Source organism: Pseudorasbora parva, chromosome 9 (assembly GCF_024679245.1).
Source record: "Pseudorasbora parva isolate DD20220531a chromosome 9, ASM2467924v1, whole genome shotgun sequence".
Classification (NCBI taxonomy): domain Eukaryota; kingdom Metazoa; phylum Chordata; class Actinopteri; order Cypriniformes; family Gobionidae; genus Pseudorasbora; species Pseudorasbora parva.
The window spans coordinates 33,287,869-33,304,144 of record NC_090180.1 but is presented as its reverse complement, the minus strand read 5'-3'; the positions used below and the strand labels follow the sequence as shown (position 1 = coordinate 33,304,144).

General features: G+C 39.4%; 1 protein-coding gene across 2 annotated transcripts in view; it reads left to right on the top strand.

The window, feature by feature from the left end:
• LOC137088921 (phosphatase and actin regulator 1) overlaps nucleotides 1-16,276 on the top strand; it is a 58,957-nt gene that overhangs the window by 899 nt on the left and 41,782 nt on the right. The gene's annotated exons all lie outside the window — the stretch shown is intronic.

Genomic DNA, 16,276 nt, shown 5'->3' with positions numbered 1-16,276 from the left:
TAGTGAAATAATAAGAGTTCAGTACATAGACATCACATACAGTGAATCTCAAACATCATTGTCTCCTGCTTCTTATGTAAATCTTGTGCATGAAAAACACCACAGAAAAATAAGTGATTCTCAACATAACGCCAACTGTGACACAATCACTGGGATCATTAATATGTACGACCCCCAACTATGTTGCTTGCATACATTTCTCAGATGGTTATTTTGCAATTAAACTATTAATAAAATCATTACAAATGAAATTGATAAGTACTGTGATTATTGATATGATAATCTGGGGGTGGGGGGGGGGGGTACATTATACACACCAGTGGCAGCCAATGTTGGGAGGTTTATTATAAATAATTAAGTTTCAAGTGCAGTATTACAAATACATTTTTTTATGCGAGCATTTTTATGTCCTCGTTCCAATCAATGCGTTTAATCGCCTTCGTACCGGCGGTTCTTCTGAAACGGCCGTGATCCTGTCGGAATCCTATAAAACTTAAGCCCATTGGTGGAATAGCGATTAGTGCAACCGAAAACAGCCAGGCATTTTGATGCTGGGAAACCGTTTTGATAAACTTTTGGAGTTACTAACACGTTAGAACCACTATAGCAGGGGTGCCCAAACTTTTTCCTATGAAGGGCCAAAAATCAAACTTGATTGAGAGACGTGGGCCGAAAGTAATTTAAAAAAAAATCATAAATCAAACTGTATTAGGCCTACATTAAAGTTGCTATGGGTTTATTCATTTCATAATGTTTACAATAAATATAAAACAAATGTAATCTGATTAACTAATGCAGTTTTATTTGTAAAGTGTTGCATTTTAATGACCAATTAAATGGGCAACAATCCCCAAGTGTTCAATGTAAAATACGGTTCAATGTCAAATACACAATGATCCAGATTCATAATGTTGACGGATATTTTACTCTTTTAAAAAAGGAACAGACTGTTTGCAAATAGGGTTGGGCGATATCCCCTAAATTAGCAGTTGACAATGTTTACAGTAAAACATTGCAATGGACGATGATATCGTCGTTTATTTTTATTTTTATTAAAAGATAAAATACAGAGTATAGTAAATTATATCTCTTTACATAAATACTATTTTCTACTTAAAAACTATAATTTCATTATTTTATTAACCCAAATAAGGACTCACCCGCACAAGTTTCCACGTGATGGGGGAAAAAGGTAGCTTCCTTCCACTTAAGAAGAGTTGTGCACTTTTTATTTTAATTTATCTCTTTACATAAAAACTATTTTCTACTTAAAGCTCTATCTTCGTCATTAACCCAGTGTTTGGTATGTGAATGCTGTTTTACGTGAATATTACCACAGGAGTAAAAGCACAAAACTTTGTTTAAAAAATAAATAAATTCGCAGATGTAACATTGCAGCCCTGGATGAGAGAGGTGGGCTGAGCCCAATTTAAGATCTGCCAGCTTTTTAATTCTGTTTTGCGTTCTGGTCACCCGATTTGATGGACATCTGGTTTCTTTTCTCAAATCTTCACTCGCGTCGCACTCATTTTCACAGGAAAATATTAATGCTTCTTCCTTTCGTTTGCGTATAATTAAGTATATTATACCCATTCACATCTATGGTAAAGACTGTAGGACGAATACCTTTTGACAAATTTTATTTTATTAAATTTTATGTTTGTGCTTGTTATTAGATTTGAGGCGCGTCAAGTTTATTTGAATAGCGCAGTTCACGTGCACCCAGCTGTTTTACGCGTCAAGTTTATTTGAATAGCGCAGTTCACGTGCACCCAGCTGTTTTACGCGTCAAGTTTATTTGAATAGCGCAGTTTACGTGCACCCAGCGGTTTTACTTTCGCTTTTTCTAGCGGTGCATAATCAAACATAGCCTAAATGTCTTGGCCCTGTGGAAGATAAAATTCACTCTTCAGCCCTTTTACAACAAGTGTTGCTTTGCAACATCATGAAGACAAAGATATTAGAAAAGGTGTCTATCCAGCTCATGTCCCACATTCATCTCAAAGCGCAGACCGGCATAGGACGCATCTTTAAGGGGGAAAAGGCTAGGAATCTATCTACAAATCTTATCTTAAATCTAATTTTAACTAATAATTAATTTTCTTATACTCTTTGGGTTACCATTATTTACTGATAATTGTTTAATTGTTTTACAGGCTGCAGTGAGTTGTTTCACTGACGGAAAATAAACATGCATGCTTATTATAATGTTTGAGCGTTTATCATTTCAAAATGTAGGCTCTCTCTCTCGGACCTCGGTGGGCCAAATCAAAGGTTACCACGGGCCAACTTTGGCCCGCGGGCCCTAGTTTGGGCATCTCTGCACTATAGGGATCAACACCACTTCCGTTGCCAAAATGTGCGCACAACTCTTTGATCGCGTGGGCTGTAAAAGGGTCTATATTTGCTGCTCATATTTAGTTTTTCAATTTGTTATTTTTTCAACGTTCTAATGCTGCGTTCCAGGCAACCCCTAACCGAAAATGTTTTTTCAAACTTCTGCCCGTGAAGTGCACTGGAACGACCGTCAAACCTGTGATTTCCCACCCGTGAATAGCCCACGAAACAACAATGGCAGTCCCTACGGATATAAAGGTATAACAGCCTCTCTTACCTTGCTGACCATTTCCCTCAAATAAGCAAGGCATAAGCACCTTTGGTGTTAGAAATGATTGTAAATGAGCATAAGCCCTGTACAGTCCGCCATGCTTTGTTTACATCTAGCTACTCATCTAGTCAGTTTGGCGTGTATTCGCCTGGAATGCTATAAAGTCGTGAGTCGTGGTTTAAAGTCATAATTTACAGGCTCCAAAACCTGCCTGGAACGCAGCATAAATCTTGCAGTTTGAGTTTTACTTAAATTAGGGCAGGTTTAAGCGCCACCATTGGTCCACTAGATCTAGATTGACAATTCCTCCTCTAGCCAATCAATCGAAGAGAAGAGTTGATGTCACTCCAATGCGACTCGTGACATTTTGAAATCACGCTTATTATTTTTCGATCCTTGACCGCAGTACCTCGGGCGGGAATTTAATCCTATACGAAATCTACCATAAACCCTCAATCACTATTTCCTACTTTAGTTCACTAATACAGTTCACTAGACTGGGTAAACCTAGCCTGATCTGCCAGTGATTTGATTTCGCCCTGCAGCTCAGTCTGGAAACATGTACCTTCATTTCTACTGCTTTTGTTACACTTTTGCGGGAACCAATGTCAGACTGGCTTATCCACCTGGTGCGCTATTGGGTTTAACATAACGACGGATAGAGAAACGATGGGTTGTTGCCTGTTGATCACGCCTCTTATGGTCTGAATGGTTGAAGGACTATCCAGTTGCATACAGAATCAATTGAATAATGCTCTTCTATCACACCTCTTGTGCCGTAGAAAATACAGAGCAGACTCCCCAGACCAATGTTCAATCTTAAATTGAGCTTGATAGCCAGACAAACAGTTCACTTGAAGAAGTGCATACAATGAGTGAGTGAATTCGAACAGCCGTTGAGTGTACATCGGCTGTACACTTGCTATTGCAGTGCATTGTGGGATTGAGTTATTGCACTCGATGATGTCCACTTTGGTTTCGGATACCACTACAAATGGCTGTCCCCTCAAATAGTGCCCTATTTAAGGCTATAGGGGCTGTAAGTTGTAACTGGAATGTAAAAGAACTGCTACATAACTAACTTGATACTTTATTTGGTTGCAGCGTTCACACAGAAAAAAGGGTGTCAAAATTGTACCTTTTGTACAACAGCTTGTCACTGGGGCAGTACCCTTAAAATGACATCTTTGTACTATTTTACTCCTGAAAGGTGCATATTAGTACCTTTGAGTACAAATGTGTACCTTAAAGGGTTAGTTCACCCAAAAATAAAAATTATTTAATTAATTACTCACCCTCATGTCGTTGGACACCCGTAAGACCTTCGTTCATCTTTGGAACACAAATGAAGATATTTTTGTTGATGGCTGAGAAAGGCTTCAGATAGGCCTCCATTGGCATTCAGTACATTTCCACTCACAAGACCCATAAAAGGCACTAAAAACATCGATACAAAGTCCATCTCACTACAGTGGCTGTACAATAATTTTACAATGCAAAGAAAATAGTTATTGTGCACACAAAAATCAAAATAACGACTTTATCCACCAAATTATTGACGTGAACTCGACGCATGGGCGAGAATATGACGCAGATCCGCCGTTCAGATACATGACCCAGAAGAGGAGGAGCGCCGCTATCGCGTGAGTTCACGTCCGAGACCTACACGGAGGACAATAACTTGGCGGATAAAGTCATTATTTAGATTTTTTTGCGCACAAAAACGATTCTCGCCGCTTCGTAAAATTATTGTACAGCCACTGTAGTGAGATGGACTTTGTAATAACGTCTTTAGTTCCTTTTATGGGTCTTGTGAGTGGGAATGTACTGAATGCCAATGGAGACCTATCTGAAGCCTTTCTCAGCCATCAGCTTTCAACAGAAATATCTTAATTTGTGTTCCGAAGATGAACAAAGGTGTTACGGTGTCCAACGACATGAGGGTGAGTAATTAAAGAGTTACTTCAGCGATTAGCATATGGCTTTCTATTAGTAGAAACCCTGGAGTAGATTCGAATGATCGTGCACCCCCCTCTCATATCCCCCTGAGACGAGAGATTTATGCATTTTATTTCTGGAATACTTAGGTGACGCAATTACTCCGCAATTACTAAAGCACTGATTACTCCGGTGACGCAAATATCGTCAATTTGCGTCATAGGTAAAATGCTTGGCCAGACGCTAAAGGCTGCTGCCGGCAGAGGGAGCTATTTCCGCATGTTTTCAACTCGCACATGGGGGATGGGGTCGCACTCACAGCTCAGCTCGGCTCAGGCATTTATGGAAACGGCACGGCCGGCTGAGCAAAGTGAGTATTTTGTCTTCTCAAGTTAATTCTTAAAAAAATTTAAGTTAATCTTCCAAAGGCATGAACTGAAAATGCGCCAGACTGAACACACGCTAAGAACTACTGCCGCGAGCGTGGACGCGTTTACCTCATTTAGCTCATCACGATGTGTATAATCTGACTCGTGCTGCGTTTGAGCTGACATTTCCTCAGCAGCTAAATCACATATTGAACACACGCGTTTAGTTTTTAATTGTAGTGTCTGTTCTTTGACTGAACTGATTTTATGAAGATGAACGCGGTGGTAGGAAAGTAAAAGTGATTTAGTAGCGGTGGTTTTGGGAATGGCCTCACAGGGCAGCGAAGCATTCTGGGAATTGTAGTCTTTCATCCCCATGAGACAAAACACATTTTCTGTCTTTTCTCAGTCTAGAAAGCACTAAATTCAAAATAATTTCACATTTCTTCTACATTAATGACCCAGTTTAAATACAGATTCATCTTCTCAGCGCTGAAGTACCCCTTTAATGAAATCATTTTCATTTTTGGGTGAACTAACCCAAAGGTACCACTATGAACCTTTTTGTGGTAAAAATGGTACAAAGTTGTCCTTTTAAGGGTACTGCCCCAGTGACAAGCTGTTGTACCCCTAAAGTTACAATTTTGACACCATTTTTTCTGTGTGTTTGTTTGTAAAGAGATAGTTCCCCCATTAATAATTTTTTTTAATAAAAGTATAGATAATTTACTTACCCCCAAGTTTTTCTAAACCTGTATAAGTTTCTTTGTTTTATTGAACACAAGAAATTTTTGGTAATCAAATAGTTTCTCGTCCCCATTGACTGTTTCTTCCATATTATTTTTCCCCATATGGAAATCACTGGGGACCAAAAACTGTTTACCTGAATTCTTCAAAACATATGTCTTCAGAATTGTAATATTTGGGTGAACTATCCCTTCAAGGCACATTTCCATTTGTAGGTCAGGAACACATTATAAAGTAAAGATTCAGTGGCAGCCTTCAATACGTGAGCGATATATGTGAGCAGAAGCTGTGTCAAAATAAGTTTCCATTGAAAAATGCACAAAAATGCTATTTTCAATTTTTATATGAAATATAAAAAATTGACTGTTTTTTGCAAACGGTCGGTACGGACTGCAGACATTCCTCCAGAGTTGGTGATATCACCTGCCCCTATATTTACATAAACCCCTCCTCCGAGAATATTGTAGAAGAGTTGCTGTGGTATAGTAGGCTGGAGTATCCTAGACGCACCCTAGCGGCAGCAAATCTAATCTGCTTGCGAGTGTCGTCTAGCAACTCAATACAGTTCTGAGCTGTAAAAACCAAACTCTGGTCAGGCCAATCACATCTTGTATAGAGTCGGTGGGCGGGGCTTAACATAATGACGGCTGAGTTGCGCTTGCAGGGCTCTACGCTATCTTTTTTCTTGAGGGGCACTTGTGGTTCTAAAAAAAAAAAAATAGGAGCACTTTCTAATCCATCAAACACATTCCAACTATAACTTTCCATTTACAGGATGATATTTGTCCCTTTAAATTAATGTTAAGGGGCATTTTTACCATTAAGAGCAATGTTTTCCAATCTTATTAAAGGTATGCATCATCTATAAATTTCTTAAATTTAAAGCAGCACTAGGTAACTTTTCAACCTTCATAATATATTTTTTAAGACTCTTGTGATGATAAATCGACTTACAATAGGTTGAATGACACGTCTGCCATTGCCTGATGGGGTCTGTATCGTTTTTAATCGTACTTTTAAACTGCGGGTTTCGGGTAGTAACCCGAGAAAAAGAAAAGAACTACAAAATTCAACTGCTTTACGGCATATACGTCACTTCCACCAACACACACACTTCCTTACATTCGGACGTGCGAGCCCAACTTTGTTCGTCGGATAATATAGTCATGTCCGAAGCAGCAGAGACAAATAAGAAAGAAAAGGTTTTGTTGGAGGAAAGCAATAAGAGGAAATGAAAAAATGATGGGATTAAAGGCAGGACGAGGATCAAAATGTGACCAGGGTTTGCTCGTTGGCGTGAGCTGAAGGAGGCGTGCCCGACCGATGCTGTCCTGCTTGTTACGGTGAGCTACCACTCAAACATTGAACTTACTGAAGTATCATATAGATTCTGTAAAATGGTAACCAATAGACTACTATAATGACGCTGGCTTGTAAACGTGAGCATCGTGATTATTTGGCGTTTAAAAAAAACAAAACCCATGAAATTATATTCATATGACATGCTGAAGCATCTGCCACTGACTGTAACGTTACCTGGGATGAAGACATTTCACACGCGACGCCAGAAGAACTCCTCTTGCAGTTTTCAGGGGAACTGTTAGTGCTGCACCGACCCGCGGGACGCTTGAAGTTATTTGGCCCGCACCGCACCACTGTATATATTTTTACAACACGCCGCGCACCCGCGACCATTAAATAGACATACGGGGTCCGCGGGTTATGAGACGAGACTAGTTCAGGGCTATCAGGGTTGTCATGTCAACAAATGCACGCGCGATGGCATCCCCTGTTGTAGGATGACAGCTTACGACAGTAGTTGAGGACATAATTTTTTCCAAACTGTAGGGGGACCCCGAGAGCAAAAGTAGCCAAGTGGGGCTTTAAATAGAAACGTTTTTTTTTTTTTTTATTTAAACAATAAATTCAGTTAGAACAATTAGACACAATCAGACTGTTTCAAATCAAATGAGATATGCATCAAAAGATCCATCTTTGCACTGCAGAAGTGGCACAGAAGCTCATCTGAAGTGGGATTTAGACCCATTTACAGTGTTTAATGCGGTAAATAATGTTATATGAATATTTTACATGTACGTTTTTGAATTTAGAAATATGTACAAATAAACTTTAAAAGTTTAATATTTTAAATAAAAAGTCCATGCAAAGTATAAATATGAAAATAAAACCGCCTGTAGGTGGCGGCAAGTCTTAATGTGTGAGCCATTCAGTCAATAGTTCAAAACACAATTTCATTTGAATCAAATTTATTTATTTAAATACAGTTACATGAATAGTTGAACGATCAAGTATGGTGACACAAAATAAAAAGGGGTGCTTTTCTAAGCGGATTAAAAAGGAGAACTATAATGTATGGCGGAATAGCACTTCTGAGAGTACTTCGACTCGGCACCAGTATAAAGTCCCGGCTAAAAAATACTCACATCACCCAAGGGGGTAATCTAGCGCTCGGAAAGCGTTCCACCCCTAGGGGCTGCCATTGCTAACCAAGCCATCACCTGCTGTTAGCATCCCATTGACTCCCATTCATTTTTGAGTCACTTTGACAGTGAATAACTTTACATCTGAGGCGTTTAAAGACTCCATTTGTCCATTGTTTATTTCTAAAGAAACACGACAATGTATAAAAGGCTCCATTACCTTGTATCTTACACCTTGTTTTTGTAAAAATAGGCTAACGATTGCGTCATAACCAACGCGACCCTGTCGCACAGTTGAGAAATTACCGTATAGACCTGAGGAGACGCTCGCAGGCAATCTTTTACTGTCTATGAGGCAATCGGGGGGACGTGGAGACATAAAGTCTGATAAAGTCAAGGGGGAAGAATGGGGAGAAGCCCATAGTGAGCCAAAAGCAACGGGAGAAAATATTTAAACAACGTGATTCAGATTTCACTTTCAACATCTACTAGAAGACTCACAGCTGTCAGACAGGAGGCTCACGTCACATCTACGTCCTCAAGCTCAGTCTGAGCCTGCGCAGTTCGCTCAGCCATCAGGAAGTGAGTGCCCCTAGGTTGACTTCATTATTTCGCCGTTGACGTCAATGGGATCGCTCGGTCCATTTCTTTTACTGTCTATGACATCACCCCCCCCCCCCCCCCCCTCTCATTTCTGTCAATAGGGGGGAGATGTGAGGGAGGATTTTTCAGCCGGGACTTTATACTGCGCTGAGTCTTTAAAAGATTGAGATTGGTCTGGTGATAGCCAAACAAACAATTACTGTATAATTTTTTCAGAACCTCTAGTAAATTACGTTATTTTGTTTAGCAGGGAGAATCCTGATCTCTGTACAAAAAAGAAAAAAAGAAAAATATACATTCTTCTCATTTTATCCAGAATCATGCAGCTCTAACGTATTATGAAATGCTCTATATACAAAAACACATGGATGGTTTTCATTCACAAGTTTCTGGTGTCCTCTGACACACTGTAGTGAATGAGACACTCCACTAGATGTCGCTAATGAATCCCTCCTCAATCTGCTGTTAATACGGGTCTCGTTCACATCTATTCGTAAGAAAGCTCAGCAGTTAATTTATTCTTCATCCATCTTTTTTCCCTGACAATTATTGTCTCAATATGCATTTTCAGAGATTCTCCATAGCAACAGAGATCTGAGACATTTTAATAAAGCACACTCTGTTAGATGAGATGAATGTGCATGATGGATCAGGACAGTGCTGCTGCTTTTAATTATCCTTTCAGTTTAATACATCACTTCTAATAAAAGAGGAATAGAAGACAGAAGTATGTTCAATAGAGCAGTTTGAGAGCATTTCAATTTTTTTTTTTTTTTTTTTTGCAGCTTCAGGACAGCATATCATTGCTTTATTGCTTGCTACAGAGAACTCAATATATGGCACATAGAGGAACATTATAATCACAACATGACCCAGAAATGAAGAGATGTTTATGTTACAAAAACATTGTATTAACGTCATGAATGTTTTCTGAATGTTGAAAAATGATTAAAGACCAGATATGAATGTTCTAATAACGTTTGGTAACTATGAGAGAACCTTGAGAGAGCGCTCTCCATCCGCTGGCCTCATGTGATGCGTGACCCTGCTGTGGATCTCAGATTTGCGAGGCTGGAAACGAGCTTTTGGCACAGATTATAATGACATAACTCCCTCAGAGCAGAAATTAATGAGAGGATTTCTCTCTCTCGCTCCACTTTAATATCCAGTTAAAGCAGAGTGAAGCGTGTCTGTGCGCCGCTGGACATGTGTGTTCATGAAGCTGAGCGCCACATCTTCAGACGATATTTATGATGGAAAGCACACACTTCAAACCATACCGGTAATCAAGTACTTTCATATGTCTTCATATGTCGTTATGTGCTGAAACCTCCAGTCACCATGAAATCTAAATAGACAATTCGTGTTTTTTTTAATGGTATATTGAAGTGTTTAGGGACTGTTCACCCAAAAATTAAAACTACCCTAAGATTTACTCTCCCTCAAGCCTTCTTCATATTAAAAACAAATATACATATATCAATATAATTTCTCTTTCAAGCTTTATAATGGTAGTGAATAGGAGGCGATATTTTAAAGCTACACTGTGTGATATTTTCCCCCATCTAGCGGTGTAAAGGTATATGACCATCCAGTGAATAATAGTTTCTATTCCTCTCAATTTTTATTTCGTTTTTACTCCTACGGTGGCTGATTTAGTCCAAGATTAACATGGCAATCCCCCTCTTCACATTCGACACAGAGCCATCAAGTGTTAAAACGTGAAAGGCGAAGCTTGAATTTACGGGTATGTCCCTCTTTGGCTAATGTACTTTCAAGATGGAGGGGCAACATGGCGACCAGCATTCAAACCCCTCACCCGTATGTATTTTCAAAGGCATATTATAAACTTACAAGAATACTTTATTACTTAAAAGAAGTAAATATACATTAATGATCACATCTATTTTTGAAAGAACTAAGTGTTTTTAGCTAAGAATAAACTAAAAAAGTTACACAGTGTAGCTTTAAAGTAAAAAAAGTGCATCCATCCATCATGAAAAGTAATTAATACGACTCCAGGGGGATAATAAAGGCCTTCTGTGTAAGAAAAATCTTCATATTTATAATTTAATCAACTAAAATCACTAGCTAGTTCTGGGGGAAGAGTGAAATCTGACTCAATACATGACAAGTAACCTCTGACCCAATGTGAAACGGGTGACCTCTGACCCAACACATGACATATTGATGATCGCGGAAGTAAGGAAGATAAAACAAAACACCGGTCATTAATTAGAAGTCTAAAACAAGAGTTTTTTAAAGGTGTCCTAGAATGATTTGAAACGATATGTTAAATTGTTCTCTGATATCTACATAGAGGGTATGTGGCTTATTTAAAGGGGTACTTCAGCGCTGGGAAGATGAATCTGTATTTAAACTGGGTCATCAATGTAGTAGAAATGTGAAATTATTTTTGAATTTGGTGCCTTCTAGACTGAGAAAAGACAGAAAATGTATTTTTGTCCCATGGGGATGAAAGACTACAATTCCCAGAATGCTTCGCTGCCCTGTGAGGCCATTCCCAACACCACCAACTTCATTACTGTGACTGAGTTAGAGAAGACACTATAATTAAAAACTGAACGTGTCTGTTCAATATAATGAGTGAGTCACCGCGCGAGTATCACAGCCCTGAGCACTAACTGCACGAGTGATGAGAGCTGAGGTAATCGCGACTACATTCGCGGCATACATTCACAACGCCAGTTCAGTCTGGCACGCGTTTCAGTTCATGCCTTTGCAAGCTTAACTTTCATAGAAATGAATTTGAGAAGTTAAAAGACTTACATTGCTCACCATAGCTCCGTTTAAATGATCCTGTCTGCAAGCTGAGCTCTCCCTGCCAGCTGAGTGTAATCTCCCATCCCCCATGCGCAGATTCAAAACATGCGGAAATAGCTCCCTCTGCTGGCTGTAGTCTTTAGCCTTTGGGCAAGCATTCCTCCTATGATGCAAAAATCGTCATTTTGCATCATAGGAGGAATTTTTCCAGAAATAAAATGCATAAATCTCTCGTCTCAGGGAGATATGAGGGGGGAAAGCACAATAATTTGAATATTCTCCAGGGTTTCTACTGATACAAAGCCATATGCTAATCGCTGAAGTAACCCTTTAAGGACAAAATTTGTTCAGATACAGTTTTACAGGTCCATTTACAACCCTATAAATTGTCCCTAGGATGTAATGCTCTTTTTTTTTGCCTTATTTGGAAGGGTCGTGAATATTAATGTTGAGCTCTGCTCTGATTGGCTTATTTCAGCGAAGTGGCTCGTGAGTCCTGACGGCTCTGACAGAACACAGACCAACTGAATGACACTTTTAAATCCCCCAAACAGAGTTTTTCTGTGAAAAAACTGGTATACTATCCGGTGTTTTACCTAAACATGTCCAATCTGGCAACCATGTGCACGTGAGCTCTCTCTCTCACACGGATGATCTGAAAACACCAATAAACAAGTAAGCTGCATTTCAGCAATCTCCATTTGACATGTTCTGTTTAAAGTGTCATCCAGTCTACATTTTAGACTTGTTTTTTTTCGTCAACGATATCGCATGTTTATATAACGTTAGTCACAATGTAGGCTAACGTTACGCAGTAACTGTGATGTACTCTGAAAGCATGCAAAAACATCATAGGCTTACATAAGTTCTCAAAATATAAATATATAACCTATAGTTTTACAAAATGAATAGCCTTGTCAAATGACTGTCGTTTTAACTTATATGGTGGAAATGGTGACGTTTGCTAGAAGGATCGAGTGAACGATCTGTAAGCAACGTATCTACGGTTGTATTTTGTAATACAAAATAATATTACCCTTTGTCATTAGACACACTATTTAGTTTTGTATGGTACTTGGTGTTATCTATTGTTACTGTACTAGCATCTTGCGTTATCTAGACAATGCTGTCTCTCTAAGAAACTTTCAATTTAATCAGAAATTGTTTAAACAGTCAATAAGTGGATAAAATCGCTACTTACTGCTTGCAGGAATACAGTTGTAATTGCCATTTTCTTCAGTTTAAGACGCTGAGCCGAGATTGCTTAAAATGGGCCGAACAAACAAACAATTTTTAATTAAATTGTTGTGGTACCCGATTATAATAAACATCAACCATGACTGTTGACATTTTTTAGAAGCACGCAAGCCTGGAACTGCACAGTCTGGAACATGACATGTGTCCATGAGAGAAGTTTGTTTATCTGCAGTCTCGATGATTCGCTCCATTTCCGCCTGACAATGAACATGCAAATGTTGGGGGCGTGCATATAAATGATCCCCAACGCTTGCGTCACGGTTGGGTTTATGTTGAGAAGCACTTTTTTTTCCGTGTTGTTTTTGATTGACAAGATTTACATAAGAAGTAGGAGGCAATTGGTTTTTGAGACTCACATTATGTGATGTCCATGTACTGAACTCATTTCACTATGGCAAGTTTAATTCAATTTTTCATTCTAGGGCACCTTTAAAGAGAAAAAAACTGTGAGGAGCTTGAGTTTGTTGTTTGAACTGGTGAGAGCGTCTACTCTCACCTGAGCTTACACAACTCCTATCCTTGTAACGACCCATCTTCGGCTGTCAACAATCTAGGGATTGAGAAGGGGAACATTTTCACATCAGTTCCGATTTCTGTCGATAACTGTTTGTGCTTGAGAATAACAAGACCAACACAAATAACATCAAGTGAACAATAATTTAAAGAATATAAATTAAAGTGTACAATATAATTAATAAACTACATTAAACCACAAAATGAATAAACCCACAATAAATAAAATATGAAAGGTAAACTAAGACAAGTCAAAATAGGATCTAGGGAGAACAAAGGGAAAACTGTATTGTGCCAAACAAAAGAAAGTAATGCAATCAAAAGAGTCTTACTAAATCATTTCAAACTAATCCCAAAACTAAAAAGAAAAGATTAAAGGAAAAGTCTTCAACGGCTGTGACGTCGTAAACTTCCCTACACTGACTATCAAAACAAAATACAAAGTCCCAACCTAGTGTATGTAGACAAACAAAATTAACCTAAGTGTGCACCATGTACATCACGTGACATATCTTACCTAACCCCTTTTTCTCCATCTAGATGAACTTAACCATTATCTCTTTTCAAGGAGTTCACAACTCCCAAAAGAGAAGTTTTTTGAGTAGACCCAAAAAGGCATGTTAAACATGACAATACAAAAGGTAGTAACACAAACACAACAAAAGGCTCTCGCTTTGCAGCAGCACGTCCCTTAAATAACGCTTTCCACAGGCATTGAGCATAGGAATTGATAGAAAGAGCACGCCCTCACAGCAGAACAGCCAATCACAACATCAGCAATGATTGACAGGTCAGACAGCCTAGAGACAGAAAGGAACTAAACAAAAAACAGGAAAACCCCCCAAATACTCTAAACGTCCTTGTGGACTGACACCTATTTCATTTCATTGAATTATTTCATTGAATTATTTGCAGATAGACTCCACCCACACGCTCTTTTTATTGATGTGATTTTTGGTGGATTTAGTTGCAAGTGCAGTGTGCTTGCAGAGAGACTCCCTCCACAGGCTCTTCTGATTGGCTGTTATTTTGGATTGATTTGGTTGTGAGTGAGCAGAGAGACTCCGCCCACATCCCCTTCTGATTGGCTGTGATTTTGGATGGATTTGGTTGTGAGTGCAGTTTGTTTGCAGATAGACTCCGCCCACATGCCGTTCTGATTGGCTGTGATTTTGCATGGATTTGGTTGTGAGTGCAGTTTGTTTGCAGAGAGACTCCGCCCACATGCCCTTCTGATTGGCTGTGATTTTGGATGGATTTGGTTGTGAGTGCAGTTTGTTTGCAGAGAGACTCCGCCCACATGCCCTTCTGATTGGCTGTGATTTTGGATGGATTTGGTTGTGAGTGCAGTTTGTTTGCAGAGAGACTCTGCCCACATGCCCTTCTGATTGGCTGTGATTTTGGATGGATTTGGTTGTGAGTGCAGTTTGTTTGCAGAGACTCCGCCCACATGCTCTTCTGATTGGCTGTGATTTTGGATTGATTTGGTTGTGAGTGCAGTACGCTTGTAGAGACACTCTGCCCATACTTTCTTCTGATTGGATAAGATTTTGGATGTTTGGTGTGGACTTACAAACTGCTAGTCGCTAGAATCTTATCGCAGCACGTCTGGTTAGGACATGGTGTCATGCTCCAAGGCTCAAAATTGCAACCATTTTGGTCGCATATTCGCCCTAAATTTAATCTGTGTGATCTCAAAAAAATATTTGGGAGCATTTGTGTGATTGCAAATAATTGTTGAGGTGCGACCTGTTTTAATTTCTCTACAAAATGTTTGTTTATTATTGCACAGTATTTGCTCGCTGTGAGTGAATACAGTGACTTGTCCAACATTCTATAAATAACCAATTAAACTTCCTCTTTACGCTCTTAACTAGGGCTGCACGATTTGGGGAAAATATATAATTGCGATTATTCTGGGTAAAATTGCAATTGCGATTTAAAGCCCCACTTGGCTACTTTTGCTCTCGGGGTCCCCCTACAGTTTGGAAAAAATAATATCCTCAACTAACTGTCGTAAGAGCCGTCCTCCTACAACAGGGGATGCCATCGCGCGTGCATTTGTTGACATGACAACCCTGATAGCCCTGAACAAGTGATGCGCGGGTCGTCCCATAACCCGCGGACCCCGTATGCCTATTTAATGGTCGCGGGTGCGCGGCGGGTTGTAAAAATATATACAGTGGTGCGGTGCGGGCCAAATAACTTCATATAAGCGTCCCACGGGTCGGTGCAGCACTAACAGTTCCCCTGAACACTGCAAGAGGAGTTCGAGTTCTTCTGGCGTCGCGTGTGAAATGTCTTCATCCCAGGTAACGTTACAGTCAGTGGCATATGTTTCAGCATGTCATATGAATATAATTTCATGGGTTTTATTTTTTTCAAACGCCAAATAATCACGATGCTCACGTTTACAAGCCAGCGTCATTATAGTAGTCTATTGGTTACCATTTTACAGAATCTATATGATACTTCAGTTCAATGTTTGAGTGGTAGCTCACCGTAACAAGCATGACAGCATCGGTTGGGCACGCCTCCTTCAGCTCACGCCGACGAGCAAACCCTGGTCACATGTTGATCCTCGTCCTGCCTTTAATCCCAGCACTTTTTCGTTTCCTCTTATTGCTTTCCTCCAACAAAACCTTTTCTTTCTTATTTGTCTGTGTTGCTTCGGACATGACTATATTATCCGACGAACACAGTTGGGCTCGCACGTCCGAATGTAAGGAAGTGTGTGTGTCAGTGGAAGTGACGTATATGCCGTAAAGCAGTCGAATTATGTAGTTCTTTTTGTTCTCGGGTTACTACCCGAAACCCGAAGTTTAAAAGTACGATTAAAAACGATACAGACCACATCAGGCTATGGCAGACGTGTCATTCAACCTATTGTAAGTCGATTTATCATCACAAGAGTCTTAAAAAATATATTATGAAGGTAGAAAAGTTACCTAGTGCTGCTTTAAAATGCGATTATTGTTATTATTATTTTTTACAAATGAAAAGCGTGTGTATATAAC